Source organism: Vulpes vulpes, chromosome 6 (genome assembly GCF_048418805.1).
Source record: "Vulpes vulpes isolate BD-2025 chromosome 6, VulVul3, whole genome shotgun sequence".
Taxonomy (NCBI): Eukaryota; Metazoa; Chordata; class Mammalia; order Carnivora; family Canidae; genus Vulpes; species Vulpes vulpes.
In genome coordinates, this window is record NC_132785.1 from 79,849,996 (window position 1) to 79,870,074 (window position 20,079).

A 20,079-nucleotide genomic window follows, 5' to 3' on the forward strand; every position below is an offset into this window, starting at 1 on the left:
GATATGATTAAATGCAACCTGTTACCATGGTTGTGTCCTAGAACAGAAAAAGAATTTTCATTGGAAAATAAAATCAAAGTCTGTAGTTTAGTTAGTATTGTATTAAAGTTAATGTATGTTTTGAGGAATATACCATGGTTATGTAGGGTTTTTTTTTTTTTTTTTTGGTTATGTAAGATTTTAAGATTAAGAGAAGCCGACTGAAAGCTTTATGGGTATTCCTAGCATTGGTAAGTCTTCTGTAAATTCAAAATATTTCAAAATGAAATTTACAAAAATATACCATAAGAAGGCATTAAAATATTTCTAGGAAAGAAGCAATGTTACATATGAATTATTTGTAAAATACTCATTATCTTAAATATTTTCAACATGTGCTTTATGATTAGTATATGGTGTCAATATTTTCTTCTTTTGAAAATCACAATATTAATTAAGGCTTTCATAAATTCAAATAAAATCTAAGTTCATTATTCCTTTTTTGGTCTAAGATATATGTTCATCAATTATGACATATTACCACATCTTTAGTTAGTAGGCTTAACAAGTTTGAAGTAATACTGATTGAGAAAATAATGACTATGAAGAAGATATGGAAATATTATATAAAATCTTGTTATTGATGCTCCTACATTTCTTTTTTTATACCTTTTTTTACACTAGAAACTTTAGCATATCACTGATAATAAATTTTAATTCTGATAGTTCTGTGAAACATGTGAATCTGATTGTTGCTTTGTCCCTTTACACTATTTTCTTATCTTTTTGTATTCCTCATGATTTTTGCTGAAATTCAGTGGTATTACACTGTTCTATGTTTCTCAGCTCTCCTTAGCCTGCTTGTGAGAGCCTGGGCAGTCTTATAGGGTCATATAGGGCAAGGTGGGAATGGAGTACAGGTGAGATTATTTTTCTTCTCATCAAACCTCACTCTAAAGAGGTGCTGTGGGGGGATCCCTGGGTGGCTCAGTGGTTTAGCGCCTGCCTTTGGCCCAGGGCGTGATTCTGGAGTCCTGGGATTGAGTCCCGTGTCGGGCTCCCGGCATGGAGCCTGCTCCTCCCTCTGCCTGTGTCTCTGCCTCTCTCTTTCTCTCTCTGTCTATCATGAATAAATAAATGAAATCTTTAAATAATGATAATAATAATAATAAATAAAGAGGTGCTGTGATTCTGGATTTTGATGCTGTGGACTTCCTGGTGCTCCTGTCATTCTCCCTACTATAGGTCCAAGCCCAGCATATAGTCCTGCCACTAGCCTTTTTCCCATTACAGAGATTAGAAATGCTACTTTGGCTCATAGATATCTCTTCCAAATCCTCAAACATTCCCTGAGAAAGAGCAGTTGCAAATGCCCATCTTCACCTCTCTCAACTTCCATTTTCCCGGGGATATTAACCAGAAAATTCCTCCTTATGATACATATAGAAATATCTTCAGTTACCATCATTTTTTCCAGATATTTTTATTTTCCTCTGTTTTTATTAAGGTAAAAGTCCTTGAAAATAGTTAAATGAATGTATCTGTAAAAAACATTAATGTAGGACCAAGATGATATGTCTTACAATGTTGAAGGTGACAAAAGCTAGCAAACACATAAATAATACTTTCATGTATTTATTAGTATGGTGGGGTTTGCCTCACCAAAATGAAATAGATATACCTTAATAGTATAGTACTTAAAGCAAAGGAGATGATACTCCTATTTTGTAGGTGTGTGTCCATGTACAGGTGTATGTGTGTTTGGTATGTGTGCTTTTTTCCACTTGACAAAAAATGCTGTGGTTCTGTGGTCAGTGTTTGGTTACATAAATAAGAACTAAAGTAAAAATACTTTCAAATGTATTTGTTGATAAATAATAGAAAAAGACTAGGGCATCTGGGTGGATCAGTCAGTTAAGCATCTACCTTCTGCTCAGGTCATGATCTCAGGGTCCTGGGATCCAGCCCCACATTGAATTAGGTTCCCTGCTCAGCAGGGAGTCTGCTTCTCCCTCTGCCCCATATGAGAATAATGCTCATGTGCTCTCTCTCAAATAAATAAATAAAATAGTTAAAAAATTAATAGAGAAAGACTGGAATGAGTGAAATGAGACACTAGGGAATAATGTAGGACAAAATATAACAAGTAAACTTTAAAATTCTTGAAGGTTGCCTATAGGTTACATACATAGACTGAGGTTATTATACTAATGAAGCTTTCATTGCACAGAATATACTCTTGACAGCATTACTTTTTAAAATTGTGCAAATTCTAGTTAATTTATATGATACCGAAGGTTGAACAGGAAGACAGTATGTATATATTTGATAGATTCTGTAAGAGAAACACATTTTTTCATCTGAAAATTAAATATATCACTTTAATATTTTAATTAATGTATACATGCTTATTTTATTACTCATATAAATTATAACTAGGACAAAAGTAAATCATATTGTCATTTGTGTTTTTAATGAAAGATGGTTTTTGCTAGTTCTCATTAAATAGTATATGCAGAGTGAATGGATTTTACAACACTTTGTCTTATTATTTATAAATATTTAATAGAAATGAAGATAAAAATACAACCTTTATTGGTATTATTTATTTATTTATTTATTTATTTATTTATTTATTTATTTATTAAAAATCTCATTAGTCAATGTAGGTACTGATTTTGGAGCTTATTTTAATTTTATTTTATTTATTTATTCATGAGAGACACAGAGAGAGAAGCAGAGACATAGGCAGAGGGAGAAGCAGGCTCCTATGGGGAGCCCTATGTAAGACTTGATCGGTCACCCCAGGATCACGCCCTGAGCCAAAGGGAGATGTTCAACCGCTGAGCCACCCAGGCATTCCCGATTTTGGAATATAAAGTCTTTGTCTTATGTGTGTCAAAATTCAGTGCAGACACTCTCATAACATCCTATTGTATAGGAGAAATGAGGAAAATGCTAGAGGAGCAAAATAAGGGAGTCCCATAATTTAGATCATGCAGTTATTTGAGAGTTTGCTGAGGTAGGTACGTTTTGATCTGCGTCTTCAAGGACAGAAAATAAAATTGCCAAATGTGGTGTAGGGTAGAACCCCAGGCAATGGTAAAAGCAGTAGCTTTGAGGTACAAAATTGTGTCATCTGTTTGGGAGATAAGAGGTTCATCTAGTTTGAGCTATGGTAACTGGAGAGAGAGAGTTAAATCACATATTCCAGAGACTTACATATTATATTAAGAGATAAAAATTAGCTTGATTTGAAGTTATGGGAGTCTTCATATATTTGTCTGAGAACAGATTTTTATTTTTGGAATATAATCCTGATAGCAGCATAAAGCATGTTATGATGTAGGAAGAGAATAATGGTGTCCATATAACTACTTCCAAACATAAAAGATTTCTGCAAAGATAGATACCAGGTCCAATCCTTAGAGTCACAGGATAATGTATCTGGAATCTGCAAAGTATCACCTTCGTCCACATTAATGAGTCAGAAATACAAATGTCTAGTCCCAGGGTACCCAGTTACCAATATATCAACATAAATAATTGTTTAAAAACTTAGCAGTGTATTTCCTTAGCCATCCTAGATTAACTCTCTTTGTAGTAATCAAATGGTTTATGACTGAAAACCACTCTAATTCCCATCACTATAAGGAATTAAGCCCTTTCATTTATAACATTGTATATCATCAGAAACTAGCTTTTAAAAATTGACCTTTGTTACACTGGTATTGATGGTAGAGTCAATTTCCTAATTTTTTTGAACTACTTACACTTCTAACAGTCTGGGCACTGTGTTATTTCTAGCAAGTGTTTGGTTTACAAATATTTTTTTTAACTTAAGGAGTTTAGAAAATAATAACTGAAATACATGAATAAACAGGAAATTATGATATTTTGAAACATGCCTCATCAGGAATAAGAAGTCACATGTCTTTTTAATAGTAGTTTGTGGCATTTTCAAACTGTCTTTTTAATTTTCATTTCTTTTTAAACTAGTCTATTATTAAAAGCACTTATATAATTAAAAATAATTTTATATTCCTTGAAAATATGTGCTTTGATCTATTGAAATGTGACTTTCTTTAGCATTCAAAACATGTCATTGATTTATAAATACCAAGAATAATGAACATTTATTTAATGATACCATGAAAATAATAGAACTTACTAAAACATCAGGGTACAAGTAATGATTCATGGACAAGAGTGGGCATGCACACAGCACAGTGATTCTCTGTGAGACAAATAATATAAAGATATAAAATATGTAAGATATTTGTTGAAATATGACCATTGGGCACATTTAAATTCTTTTGAGTAAGATATGTAAGAGACTTATAGTAATGAGTATATCAGTCCCTGCTCTTAAATGATCTCTGTTTAGGCAAGAAAATTTAATAAAATCAAGTTCTGAAGTCGTTTGCTACCAAAAATATATTTAGAGAAAAAATAGTCAGAAGAATATCCTATTGGGAATGTTAAAGCCTGCCGCTGCTTTATATATGGGCATATTAGGGGAAAGAAATTTCGAGAAACAATGAACAATGCTTGTGAAATGATTGCTTACATTTTAATTCACAATCTAGTACTTTGTTTACAGTATGTGAAATGGCAGGCTCCAGAGCTCCTTTTCAAAATGTGCCTAATGATCTGTGAGAACACGAATTTATCTATTGTAACAAGCTGTGCAGCTCTGTGTGATAGCTAGAGGCAAGAGTGATCTTCTGATAATCTACTGTTTACTGACAGACCAAAATACGTCTTTGAGAAAAACTGCCATTATTTCTTTCACAGATGAAGTCAAAGATTCTTGAACCAAAAGCTGTATCTGAAGAGGCTATCTATGAACCCAATTCCAAGCACGTAGACAAATATGATTCTAGAAAGCAAACACTGGCATTCAGAGACAATTACTTAGTTTTCCTAACCTTTTTCTTGTGGCATTTGAAATGACAAATAGATTGGGGCAATATGTGAGTATGTCATCTAATTAAAAATAAAGACATAATGCCTTAGGTAATAAACATGGCTCATTTCAGAAAGAGACATTTAAAGAGGGTTGAATAGAACTGCAGCAAAGTACCTTATAAGGAAGAAAGGAGGAACATGGACTCCATAGCTAAAAGAGAAAAAAAAAAAACAACACTGAACAAACAAACAAGCTAAATTAAAACAAACAAAAACTTGCCAAAGGAAGCCAAGACAAAGAAAAGATTAAGCAATCCTAGGAATAGTAAATTTACTAGAACATGACAGACTAGTAAAATTTGATTATAAAGATTAAGCAGAAAATCAAATACACAAAATAACAAAGCTGAATTAAACATGAACTTCTTATGGATCGATTCTGGAAGCGCATTCATTCCTACAACTCCATATCCTGATGGCACTGATGTGGTTGGATGGGGTAGAGAACTGAGATTTACTATTCTATTTACTAGAATAGATTTACTATTTTTTTTTTCTGGAAATGAAAAAAAAATTATTTTTGTGTTTAAACATCATTCCCCAACTCTTGAAAACACGGACCATCCCCACATCACCTTCCCCCCCGGCCCCCAAACCTTCCCACTTTGAGACAAATTAATGACAACGGATGGTTCTGGTGTGGTTTGTCTGCGTTCAGCCCTGGGTCTGCAGCTCTCTGAACCGGTGTGAGGCAGGCTAAGGATCAAAGCCACACCCCGTCCTTTATGAAACCAGCTTGTTCAATTTCACACTTAAATTTCACTGTTATTGGAACAAATTTGGAGTTCTTTAACTAGAGAATTTTAAAATAGAATCAAAAGGGATAGCGCACCTTTCATTTAAACAAAGTCTTTCCAGACTAAAAATAGATTACTATGATTGTACTTAAAGGGATGGTTAAATAATTTTCATAATCAAAGCGCTGAACTGAGAAATACGCATGTTTTTGGGAAAAAAAAGGAATGAGGAGAACAATTCATTCTGGCTTGTAATGCTCTGCCTGTATGAGTGTAACAAAAAATAGACTCATTTTCTAAATGTCCCACAGGCTGAATTGAGACTACTGTCCCAGAGGTGGCCTTTGCTATATCATACTCCGTGGTCAGGATGCAACAAAAGGAGAATTCTTTCCTCTGCCTGAACTGCAATCAGCATCCAGTGAGTAAATTCGTCAATTTTAGCCCGAACTTCCAAACAAATTCCTAAGGAAACAACTAGAAATATAGACAATAATGCCAAATATAAGAAACTATTTCAGTCTTCAATCTGGTATATTATTGTATTTGACAAATTTTGAAAACGAGTAATAATTTTTACTATATTTTTTATTTAAATATTCCACTTGTTTGTTATTTATAAAGGTACAAGAAACTATATAATGTACTTGATTTTAAAAAAAAGTATAGTATGAATCACAATAAATGAGCTCCCTAAGGCTAAAAGAATGTTTCAGTACAAAATATTCAGCATGGAAATATTGCTTCTGGCAGAAATGATGGAGCAAAAGCATGTTTTAAACTAGATTTAATAATCTGCTTACTAAATTTGTTACATGGTACACATAGCATTTTCCTACTTTGCTCGATAACATGAATATATTAAATAAAAGCTTCTAATTTTACTTCCTGTTTAAAAAATATTTCTTTTTTGCTATTAAGAATTATCATAAAGATCCATGTTTTTCTCCTAGAATTTTTCTTAATAATGTAGCTTTGGATATACTTACAAAAATTACTTGGTATATTTTATAATAATCTTGCTTTTATTGAAGAAATTATTTCCATTGTTCTTTTTCTTCAGTTGCATCATTAGACTGTTTATATTATAATCATAATACATGAAACTTGATGGTAATAACTTTTCTCCCACACTTCATTGCCTCTTAATAGCTGAAGAGACTATAATTTTGAGTTTTTAAGTAAATTTTGACAGTAAACAGAGGTATGGAAGTGGGAGATAGAGAATTACTGAGTTTGGTGCTGGGGTCAGGGGCGAAGGGGTGAGGCAAGAAGCCATTTCTAGAACATATAAAGTCTCCAGTGAATGTCAAGATGAATAAAGAATGAATCTTGTGGCCATCCTCAATATCTCTTCAGAATTTCCCAGCAGGGGTTTTATGTCCTTCTAGTCACATAGGCACATCAAACCATATAAACTATTATGCAGATAGAAACTGTTAATAAAATTCCATTGCCAGAGGAATTTAAGATTTTGAAAAGCACATCATAAATTCTATAGCACTTATCATGGCCAGGAGCGGCCAAAACCAAACATCCAGGCCTCCCCAGTGATGAAGTTAGAGCTTTTTCAGTTCAGCTATAAATCAGCTCTATCCTTCACAAATGTATATTAGTTTATGTTAAAATTTCACCAGATACACTTTGTACTTTTTAGGAAATCTTAGTGTTCTGTTTTTCATTATCAATTTGACAAGATTGCAATTACTGCTATACATGATTATAAACAGTAAAACATATATTTTACCCTGAGAAAACAAAATGATGTGTGTACAAAATATAGTATTTTCTTGCACCTAGAATGTACCTTAGGTCTAAAATATTTTAATCAGTTCTTATTTTCCTCTAAATATGAGTTACTGATGTAAACTTAATAATGGACATAAATAATCAAATTAGATCTATGGTAATTGAAAAAGCACCAAATATATAATAATTTTGCATTCATAGTTTACTCTAAGAATCTAATCCAATTTATTCCCTAATTTTTCTAATGAAAAATTAGATTTGAGCATGGTCATAATGATTTAATTACACTACATAATGATTTAATGTACACTACAAAAAATTACTCTGTTTTTCTTAGCATATTATTTTTGCCTTTCTGAACAAAATATCCACCATCACATTTTTTAGATAAACTCAAAAATAAATGAACTGAGGTAAATTGACCAAATATGCATGCCAAATACTCACTAAACTCAAGCATACATTAACCTCAGCTAGGGTAGGAAGTGAAAGTAACATTTTAGCTACTTCAGTGGAATGAAAGCTGAATTCCTGAAAACACCTGAATCCTGTTATTACTGATGAACATCTACAAGAGGTAATTAGACTCACTCTTACTTAGTTGAAGAACTTTGGCCAAGGGTTCTTTTAAAAGCAAACTTATAGCACTGAAAACTTTGCGGTCTATTCAGTGGATTGAAGTTTATCAGAAAGAATACAGTTGGCACATTTATTAAGTTACCGTGGGTCACCTGCCAGAGCTTTTGGTTTTTGTTTTTTTGTGATAGATGATTTCCCTGAAAAAAAAAAATCTTACTATTTGAATTGAAATGTTTGAAAAATTGCAGGTGTCTGGTTAAAGTGATAAGATAATGAAAAAAGTGAATTTTAAATTGAACTTCTTTACAAAACTAATGTAAATTCCATCAATCTAAACTATTAGATGCCACCATGCAGTGTATTTTATATCTTCTATTAAGAGAATACACATTTTTGTAAATTCAAAAATATAATTTTCTTACCTTTCAATAACATTTCATTGTTCAATCTCCAAAGAAGCCTTTGAAATGCATAATTATTTTTAAAAATGATGCTTAATGCCAACCAACTTATTTCCTTTTTATGGGAAGTGAAAGGCCCAAAACTCAGAAGAGTTTTGGAACATTTAAATGGTTTTCATCCATTGATAGTTCTATTGTTGCTGTGTCAGTAGAAATATATTTCAAGTTTAAACAACAAGCCACATGAATGAGGTGGATGTAAGTGACAATTATGGCTTGCTGTGATTGTACTCTAACCTAAAAAGAAAAAAAAAAATGTTTCTAGAGGAGACTGGTGTTGGAAAGCAGAAGTAGGGGTCTAAATTAATTATCCTACCAATTTGTTTGCTGATACTCAACACATCTGTTAATCTATTCGTAAACATCTTCATGTAGTACAGTTGTAGCAGTTAAGATATTAATTGATATACTGAACGCTGATGTGTTAAAATTTCAGTTGTGTTACTTTAAACATTTTCATTTGCTTTCTTTGGCATTGAGTTTTAATATCCCCCCAAAAGAAGACAGAAATAAAGAATATATTTTTAAAAGGACCTAAGCTAAGAGAGAAACAAAGAGTCACTCTTTTATCCCAAGTATCCTCACAAACAACTGTTATTATTAAAACCAAAGAAAGAGACCCTAGATCATATATGTGTATATATATATATATATATATATATATATATATATACACACACACACACACACACACACACACACATTAACCTCAGCTAGGGTAGGAAGTGAAAGTGTATATATATATATATATATATATATATATGTGTGTGTGTGTGTATATATATATACACAATATTCCAATGCAGTGAATAAAATAGATTTGTAGTCAATAGGTGCTAATAAAACATTTGCACTGTGCTCAAAACATTAAACATTACCCTTTCTTCACAACAGCTCCATTAAAAAAAATGGGGCACTTGGGTGGCTCAGTTAGTTAAGCATCTGCCTTCAGCTGGGATCATGATCCCAGGATCCTGGGATCAAGCCCCACATTGGTCTCCCTGTTCAGCAGGGAGCCTGCTTCTCCCTCTTCCTCTGCCACTCCCTTTGCTGGTGCCCAATCTTTGTTAAATAAATAAATAAAATCTTAAAAAATAAAGTGCAAAACAGTTGCTTTTTTTTATCCCTATTTTATTTTACTTTTTGAAAAGATTGTATTTATATGACAGAGAGAGTACAGGAGAGAAAGCACAAGTAGTGGGGAAGGGCAGAGGGAGAGGGCAAAGTATGCTCCTCACTGAGCAGGGAAGCCGATGTGGGGCTCAGTCCCAGGACCCCAATATCATGACCCCAACAGAAGGCATAGTTCAACCGACTGAGCTACCCAAGTGTGCCCTATTTTATTTTTGTTTTAAGATTTTTATTTATTTATTTGAGAGAGAACACACAAGTGGGAGATGGGGCAGGGGTACAGAGAGAAGGAGAAGCAGACTCCCCACTGAGCAGGGAATTCAATTCTGGGCTGGATCCCAGGACCCCAAGATTGTGACCTAAGCCAAGGGCAGATGCTTAACTGACTGAGCCATCTAGTTGCCCCATCCCCATTTTAAATGTCCATAAACTGACATCTGGAGAAGTTTAGAAATTTTACTCCATGTTGCATTGCTAATGAATGATGTTGCATTAGTATTCTGACACCTATTTCAGAGATTTTGTCTCATACCCCTAAATTAAAAATACAGAGGAGAGGAAGGCATATACTGTTGCATATACTTTGAATAGAATGGTTTAGTTCTGAAATGAATTTTTAATGTTGGAGACTTAGAAATTAACTAATCACTAAATTAAAATCTCTCATCCCAGGAATCTCCCCCGACTCCTGGGTTTTGAGCCTATATCCCTAAAAATTTAGCACATATAAACTATGATACTTATTTCTTAAAAATTATGAACAGAAAATAAAACTAGGTGATGTGAAAAAGAGTAATAATGACTTGCCCTTTGAGGTAGGATATTCATGAAAGGACATCCTGTGATGCAGTTTGAGCCAACACCTGCGGGTGGTGAGAGAGCAAGCTCTAACAAATATCTAAAAGATTATTCCAGAGAGAATAATTAGCAGGCTCAAAGGCCTGGGGTTGAGAACATGCTGGACATATTTTCTGGACACAGAAAGTGCTTAGATTTATAATAGTGAGAACTGAGAGCACATTGGAACAATGTATGCATGTTAAGAAAATTTGGATAATATTCTCAGTGTAATAAAATGTTTTAACATAGGATTTTGAGTTGAGAAAAAAAAGACAAATTTTAAAAGATTATTCCAACTGATTGTGAAGAAAGGTTATAGGGAAATAATAATGGAAATGGGATTTATTTTTGGACTTTATTCATTTCCATTGATCTATGTGTCTATTTTTGTGCCAGTACCATACTGTTTTGATTACCACAGCTTTGTAGTATATCTTGAAATCTGGAATTGTGATACCTACAGCTTTATTGTTCTTTCTAAGGATTGCTCTAGCTACCCAGGGTCTTTTGTGGTTCCCTAAAAATTTTTGTATTATTTGTTCTAGTTCTGTGAAAAGTGCTGTTGGTGCTTTTATGGAGATTTCATTGAATACCTATGAGCATTTTTAGCGATGTTAATTATTTTAATCCATGAGCATGGTATATCTTTCAATTTGTTGGCATCACCTTCAATTTCATCAGTGTTTTATAGTTTTCAAGATTATGGATATACCTTCTTCATTTTATTCCTAGTTATTTTATTCTTTTTGGTGCAACTGTAAATGAAATTGTTTTCTTGATTTCTCTTTCTGCTATGTCAATATTAGTGTATAGAAATACTATTAATGTAACATTATATATCATGTATACTCCAATGATTTTTTTCTTTAAAGAGTAGAAACAGGAAGGAGAGCTTAGATGATCCCATAGTGGTCTAATTGGGAGATGATGGTGGTTTAGAGAAGGTCATTAGCAGTGAATATGGTGATACAATGTCAGTATACATTTTGAAAGTAAATCTAAAGGACAATTCTTGATTGTTGAGATGAGGTATGAGACAAAAAGAAAGGATTTAAAGATGATTATAAGCTTTTTAGGTTAAGCAAGTGGTACCATTTAATCCCATGAGGAAACTGGCAGAGCAGCAGATGGAAGTAGAATTTAAAAATAAAGATATTGATTTTAGAAATGTTAGGTGTTCATTAGACATTCAAGTAGGAATATTAACTAGTTAGTTGGATATATACTTCTAAAAGGTAGAGAAGTATAAATTTGGATTTATGATTATAGATGACATTGAAGCCATTAGTATAGATGAGAGGAAGGAAATTATGAATATGAAGAAAAGAGGTCATAGCACTGAGCTCTGGGACTTTATAAAAATTTGCCATCAAGAAGAGGAGAGGAGCACCTGGGTGTCTCAGTCAGTTAATTGTCTGACTCTTGATCTCAGTTCAGGTCTTAATCTCAGGGTTGTATATTCAAGCCTCACACTTTTTACTAAAAAAAAAAAAAAAAAAAAAAAAAAAAAGATAAATCCATCAAGGACAATAAAGAGCTGGAGACCAGTGAGGTAGCAAGAAAATCAGAGTGTATTAACTCTGAAGCCAAGTGAAAAGGGGTTTCAAGAAACAGCAGATAATATACTATGTCAAATGATGTTCCTAACTTAGGTGCGATTATGATTTACTGACCACTGGATTTAGTGCTTCATTTTGTTTTCAGTGTTGCCAAAAGAATTATATAAAATGTAAACAAAAATGTTAAAAAGAAAGAGATAAAATTTTACTCTTTTCAAGGTGAGGATCAATCTTCTAAGATATGTGTCAGACCCATATGTAAAATTTGATGTGTGAGAGATATTTGCAATGGGCCTTGGGAGATAAGTTATAGATCAAGTTAACATGGAGGCATAACCATAGGGACAAAAAATGAACAGTTTATGCGGAATACAGTATAGGATTTGGTAGCTGTGACAGATTGTTTACAAAGATTGCTACCAATAATTCCTTCCTTTTCTATATCCACATGCTGCACCTCCTATTGAGAGATGGATCTATTACGTTTTCTCTGATGTGCTTTGCTATCCTTGTGACTTACTTTAAGTAATAAAGTGTCTTAGGTCCCTTGGAACCTGAGTCGCCATGTAAAAAACTTTGACTCCCCACCCCACTACAGTGTGAAGACATGGACAGACCTTGAAAACTGTGAGACTACAAAGAAGACTAGACAGTTTTCAGACTTTTAGTCCCCCCTTAGCAATAATGACATATGTGAGTAAAGCCATATTGGATCCTACAGTCCAGCTGAGCTGGCTTAACACCACAGGAAGAGACAAACCAACTCTGAGAAGGTCTTCATGGTTCCTAACCCACACACAGAACCATAAGCAATAAAAGGGCTGATTTAAGCTACTAAAGCTACTTTGAAGTAGTTTGTTATACAGAAGGCAATAATTTATCCAGTAGTTGATTCTAAATATTATGTGACTATATGAAGTCTAAACTCAAGGTTTTTTTCTTTTTTTTTTTTAAGATTTTATTTATTTATTCATGATAGACACAGAGAGAGACAGGCAGAGACACAGGCAGAGGGAGAAGCAGGCTCCATGCCAGGAGCCCGATGTGGGACTCGATCCCGGGTCTCCAGGATCGTGCCCTGGGCCAAAGGCAGGCGCTAAACCGCTGAGCCACCAAGGGATCCCCCTCAAGGTTTTTTTCTTATCAAAATCAGCTTTATTCATTTTAATGAATAAAGAAAGAACTATTCAAGCTATTGAAAATGACCGCTTACAAACATAACACAAAAATGAGGCTTTGGAAAAAAACAGTTCCCGGCCCCAGCAGCAAAGGATGAACGGAGCTCTGGGAAAGATGCGGTGTCTGAAGACCGATACCATTTTTAAGCAAGCCTTTTTTTCTCTTAAGGTATCACCACCTGACACATTTTATATATAGGCTCAGGACTTCAGGAGAAAATCCCATCTGTTCTGCAGGTGGCATTCTGCTCAATACCAGTCGGCACTACAAGTCAAAGCCTACCCATGGCATTGGAAGATACAAGCACCTAGTTAAAGCACAGGAGCCCAAGAAGAAGAAGGGAAAAGTAGAAGTGAGACCCATTAATTTGGGGTCAAATTATGAATATGGAGTTTTAAACATTCACCTGACTGCATATGACATGGCCCTGGCAGAGAGTCCAGTATGTTCACCACCTCTGCAACCATCTATCCGTTAAAGTTGAGGAAAGTCATGCAATGCTCACCAAAACCATGGAAGTGTTGCGGCTGCAGGACCAACGTAACAAAATGCTCCTGGACTCAGTTCTTACCACTCATGAACGAGTGGCTCAGATCCGTGGTTTGAGTGCTACATTTGCAGAGATTTTCTTGGAAATAATCCAAAGCAATCTTCCTGAAGGAGTCAGATTGTCAGTGAAGGAACACACTGAAGAAGACTTCAAGGGAAGATTCAAAGCTCGGCCAGAACTGGAAGAACTGTTGGCCAAGTGAACTAGCTCATTGCAGACCCTTTCATGTCAGGACTGGTGATGTTGAGTGCCAAGGGGAAGATCTTCCTGGGTGGTCAAAGTTAAGCAGAAGACACTGACCTTTAGATATCATAACTACCCATCCCCATTAGCCAAGAATGCTTCCTTTCTTGTATGGAGGAGTGCTTGCCGATTGTCACCACTTTCCTTTGAGCTAACCTAAGACATCCTTCATCTAATAAAAATCTGTAGCTGAAAAAAAAATGAGACTTTGATGAAAATTTCAATATATACAAAGGAGAGTCTTTAAAAAAAAAAACTATGCAGATTCTATTGAACTAAGTTTGTTGAATGTTATCCTATAAGTAAATTTCATAGATTTCTCTTATTTTCACTTTATACAAAATGACTCTTCTCCAAAACCAAAAACAATATTGTTTTCCTACACAGCATCCAGCCTTTGCTTCCTCAAAGTATATTATTTTCCACAATTGTGCTACTTTTAAACCATCAATTTTTATATGTTAAGTCATGCATCTTATAGAACAGCAAGATTAAGCATAATCTTAATCATAATGTCTAACAATTTAGGCATTTGTTATTTTTGTATAGAATCCCAATATGCTATCTCAAAAAGGCTTTTTAAAAAATAATGTGGAAACTTACATTGAAGTGATCATCTAACCAGAGGGAAGAAATCAATGAGGAATGATGAAAACATCATGTTTCATTCTCCCCCAGATTCAATGTTCCCAACATGTTCTGACAATTGGATTTTTATTTTGAACAAATAACTCAAGGTCTTCATATAGAAAACAGCTTAACTGAATAAGAATGAAAGTCAACTTCAGTGCAATTTTTAAAAATCCATCTGATTCTTCTAGCAAAGAGGGAACAACTGACTCACTTTGGCAAGGTGCATTAAACTAGCCACTGTTTAATAAATTGCCATTTTTTACTAAGGAAATGGCAACATAATGTCAGGTTCTATGGAAACGTGGCATCTGCAAGAAGAACAAAATTAGGAGAGTAATTTTTCTTTGATTATCTGTAAATAGGCTGAGAGCTGGGTAAATGTGGGGCATTTGGGGGTAAGGGAAAGAGCTGAGATGCTCTGTCCCCTAAATCACCTCTTTCATTTTCCAGAACAAGGATATTTCACATAGAATACATTGTATAATTGATGAATATAGTTTACTTCTGCACTTTCCCTATTGGCTAGTAAGTGCTTATTTCCCAGATGGGTGTACTTTTCTAAAATCAAAGCCAAAGGCAAAGAGCCTCCAATAATCCCCAGATCTTTTTGTTTTTTTAATTTATTTATTTATTCATGAAAGACACACACACAGAGAGGCAGAGACACAGGCAGAGGGAGAAGCAGGCTCCATGCAGGGATCCCAGGACTCCAGGATCATGCCCTGGGCTGAAGGCAGACACTCAGCTGCTGAGCCACCCAGGTGTCCCACCCTCAGATCTTTTTTATAATGAAAATTTTATTCCTATTAGGACAAGGGCTGTAAACCAGGGATTTAGTATCACTTTTTATTTTATATGCAAATAAGCGGTCAGTGAAAATGTACGTTTGTATTATCAAACATGTGGCATCAGATGCTACATAAGAACGTGTTGGGTTGGTTGCTTAGAGTTGATAAGATTGGTCATAACTCATATCCCTAGCAGTCATTTGACCCCCGAGCAAAATGTGTTCTCTTTCCTTATGTCTTAAAATGACACAACCTATCCATTGTGCATTTTAGATGACAAAGTGATTATATCAAAATTATCAGCTCACAAAATGAGCTCATTTAATGATTTGTAATAATACTCACTGGGTATTTCCTTTTTGTGCACAGCTCATCTACTGTTTGGGGAGGGGGACCTGATAAGTCCTAGGGACTATGATAAATAGTTAATATCCTATTCCTTAATTCCAACAAGGAATTTTTAGGGAAGGAGTAATCTCTGAGTTCCCTTTCAGGTGTGAAAACTGATGATAACAAATGACATGTGATTTGATTCAGAAATCTATGTTATCTACAGTACTATGCTGCCTATTTATTTTTGCAATATCCTTATCAGTCCCCAGCACTGTTCTGCTTTCCCACAAAGGTCACAACAAACTTGAAGCTTAGTCCATCTCATTCAATTTTTTTTTTTTTGTCATTTTGGCAGCCCTGGCCTTGATTCCTTATACTAAGCTTTACCTATTTATTCTCTTGGTGGTGTCTATATGTTCTAAAAGCACATTGTGATATTTAATTTCAACCCCTTTCTAATATTGTTTGGTCACTCTTCTCTTAGACTCACTGCTATGTCTCCATTTTCTGTCATAAACTGATCTATTCTTATAATTTGTCCTTCAAACTGATATCATGTATTATCTTAACAGTCACTGGCATTCTACATGTTATTTCCTTGAGATTTTCACTTAATTTGTACTATCATGGAAATTATTATCCTGAGATAGTCAAATAGCAGTGATGCTTAAAGATTATCTTCTATATGAACTACTACTATTCTTTATTAACTTTTTATGGTTCCAAAATTCTAGAGGTATACCATTCAATACGGTAATAGCTTCTCCCACATGGGGCTATTAAGTACTTTAAAAGAGGTTAATTAAATTGAGATGTACTACAAGTGTGAAATACAGATTTGAGTTCAAAGATCTAGTATAGACAAAAGGACAAAGTAAAAATATCTTATATTTTTATGTTGATAATATGTTGAAATGGTATTTTATATATTGAGCTGAATTAAATGTTATCATTATGATCTATATATTTTACCTTTTTAATGTGGTTACTAGAAAATATACATACATTTAATTTATGACTTACATTATATTTCCATATAGCTTCAAATTAAATTTACCTGCAATCAAAAAGGCATGTGAGGTGTGAGTGGTAGTAGAGACAAGGAGAAATGTTAAATGAGGTTGAGGGAGAAATTGTGAAAGGAAGAATCATTTGGCACTTCTTTATTATTAGAAGTTGCTAGAAGAGTGAAATGCTAGAAAAGTTAGCAAATAACTTTTCATATGGCACTTTATAAATATGTTAAACTGTTGATGATTGTAAACTTTTATGTATGGGTGCTCGACTATAATTCTGGAGGCCAGGAAGGGGCAATTCCTTATCAAGATAGTACCTTGTGTACAGATGTCCCAATTAATACACAGTTAATTAAATTGAATTGAATCAAATTGAACTGCAAAAAATATAAATGTATAAGTTCACTTAAGATGAGATTTGAGTAATGAGAGAAAAGTAGATAAAACAGTACTCATATTCTTCCTTATATCTTCTGCCTTTCAGTAATGGTACCACCATCCTTCCACAGGTTCAAGCCAAAACCAGAATGACTTTTCATTCCTCCATTTCCCTCATCACCCTTATATCTTCTGCCTTTCAGTAATGGTACCACCATCCTTCCACAGGTTCAAGCCAAAACCAGAATGACTTTTCATTCCTCCATTTCCCTCATCACCCACACCTAACCTAGTATTGAGTTATAAACATCCTCTTCTCTCCATCTCTTCTAGTAACACTACTGGACAAGCAAAATCATAGTAGGACTATAGTTCTCTCCTGTATGAACCACTGCACCTCTGTTTCCATTTTGTCCTCTTAAATTTATTTTTCACAAAACATCCAAAGTGATCTTTTAAAAATGATCATCATACTTTTTTATATATTTCCTAAATTCTTCCATGTCTTGACATTGAATCTGGATTAAAATCTAAACTCTGCTAGCTCTCAGAGCACTACAAACCCTGATGCCTATCTAATGGTCCATTGTCAGGTCTTATCACTGTCTATTTTGCTCACAAGTGGTCCAATCACCCTAGCCATTATGTGTCTTCAACATTCTATCTATAGTTCTGATTGGGGCCTTTGCTTTTGGCATATTCTGCTTCAGACATCTTTCTGTGGTTGATGTCTCAGTTCAAACATCTTTTTTTCTTCAGGAATGAATTCCTACAGAGAAGATTTCCTACAAGTAATATGCCCCCTCAGACACTTCATTACCACCTTTTATTTTCTTCTTAAAACTTATTTCTACCTGAAATTATCTTCATCAGTTGTTCGAATATTTTAGTATATGTTTCTCTTCCAGTAAATTGCAATCTACATTAGAGCGTGCATTTTGTCTGTACCATTTCCTTTGCATTATCAGCAACCTTAATGGTTCCAGATATAGAACTGACACTAAAAAAAATGAGTCAAATTATGCAGAAAGGCAAAATAAAATGAACATTAAGATGTAAAAGAGGAGTTTAGAAATGAAATCAGAACATTGAATGAAATCTCCCACTATTTATCATTTTTAATGAGCCACTGTATGCTACTGGATCTATTCTCTGAGCTTTATATATTATAAGAAATTATATGTTTTCAGATGCTAAAAATGAGTACCATTGAGAGGTTGATTAATTGTGTATAATATCAGCTTATAAATTTATGATAAAGTTCTGATGCTCAAAGGGCCAGTTCTATCAGAATAATAGACAATTTAGGACATCTACCTATAAGCCTTCTGCCCCCAAGGATCTCTTGAACTAACCTCATGGGTGACTGAAATGATGTGTCATAATAATTCAGAGTAGATATTCACTCAAGTGTTATAATTTTAAAGGTATCTGAGCAGATCACCCTATCTAAATATTTGGTCCTACATTAATTGACACAGGTCTACCATTAGATATTAATCCCTTGTATTAATATTTTTGTCTTTACCAATATTTGAAAACTATAAATATTTTCTGATATAGAAACATATTAAGTTGTGATCTAATATTGACATCATAAGATATAATGAAGAGCACCAGACTAGCTAGAGAAGAGCTCCAAGTGAAAGAAAATTTGACAAGAGAAACTGAAAGTAATCTCAGGGTTTTCCTATTTCATTTGCTGGGATAGGTGGTTCTGGAAATACGGTGATAGCATAAAGGTGGCTGAAAGGTGAGCATGGATCTCCTCAAAATGAACAGTGATGAGCAGAAAGGCATGAAAGTAAAAATATCCAAAATAAATGCTTGAAATAATTCCAAGGAATCAAATTGGAAACTTTAATGGCAAAAGAGGGAGTATATAAATATCTTCTGATATGAGAAGTATAAACATTACAGATATTTATAGAAATTCATAGTTTTCAAAATATTTATTAGCTTTTAGAAAGTTATAGTTCACAAAACATTCAAACATGGATTATAATTTTTTTTCTTTGGAGACTCACAATATTCCATCAAATAGGGAATAACTTTATATCCTTGATATGGAGTTTTAAATTTTTTAAATTGCTAAATATTTACTAATTGGTTCCAATTGCAGTTAATGACTCTAAGCCCTTAGTTCTAAATCACTCAATTTTATTAGTTTTAAAGAACTATATCTGATGATGCTGAAGAAAGAAAGGAAGGCCATTCTTGATTCAAATGAAGGGAGTAAACATAATTCTGAATGGTGACTCTTGTCTCACATATTGGTTGTTACTATCTTAAATTACTAACTCTGAAGAGTATTACCAAAATAGGTATACTATAAAAATACAGATGGGAAATCAATACATGTAAATTTAAAAAATTAAAACTATGTAAGAGTCATCCTATAAAGGTAGTTCATTTATTAACTCCTAGTCCCACAGACACAGAGACAAATTTTATCTGAGGGCCTTCCATTTTCTTATAAAAGACTAATGAATTTTATACTTTGGAATTTTACCATCTCACAAAGGATATAGTGACCAAACTAATCATTGTTTAAAAATTATAATATTAAATGATTTCTAAGTGCTCCTAGTTTATTATTTAAGTTACATTTCAATTATATAAATGTATTATTACTCTGCTATGTTTAGTTAGAATAAATGTCTTCTAATTTAAGATATATTAATTTTGTATGAAGAAAAATATGTAGGGGTGTGGAAAGAAGAGATAGATCAACTTAAAACAGTAAATCGGGATAATTTAAGACATTTTCATAACAAAAAAAGATTCAATGGAAAAAGAGGTTATGCTTTAAACTTGGTCATTTTTATTCTGTTTCTTTAGGGAAGAGGAAAGATTGTAAAGAGTTATACAATTAATATACAACAAAGAAACAACCACAGTTAAATTAAAAGAAGATAAGACATTGGTAAGGGTAATCAATTTATAAACCATA

At 33.7% G+C, this 20,079-nt stretch overlaps 1 pseudogene; it reads left to right on the forward strand.

Moving 5' to 3' along the window:
- Positions 1 to 13,278: 13,278 nt before the first annotated feature.
- LOC112907832 (large ribosomal subunit protein mL48-like) lies at positions 13,279 to 13,937 on the forward strand (annotated as a pseudogene).
- Positions 13,938 to 20,079: the final 6,142 nt, after the last annotated feature.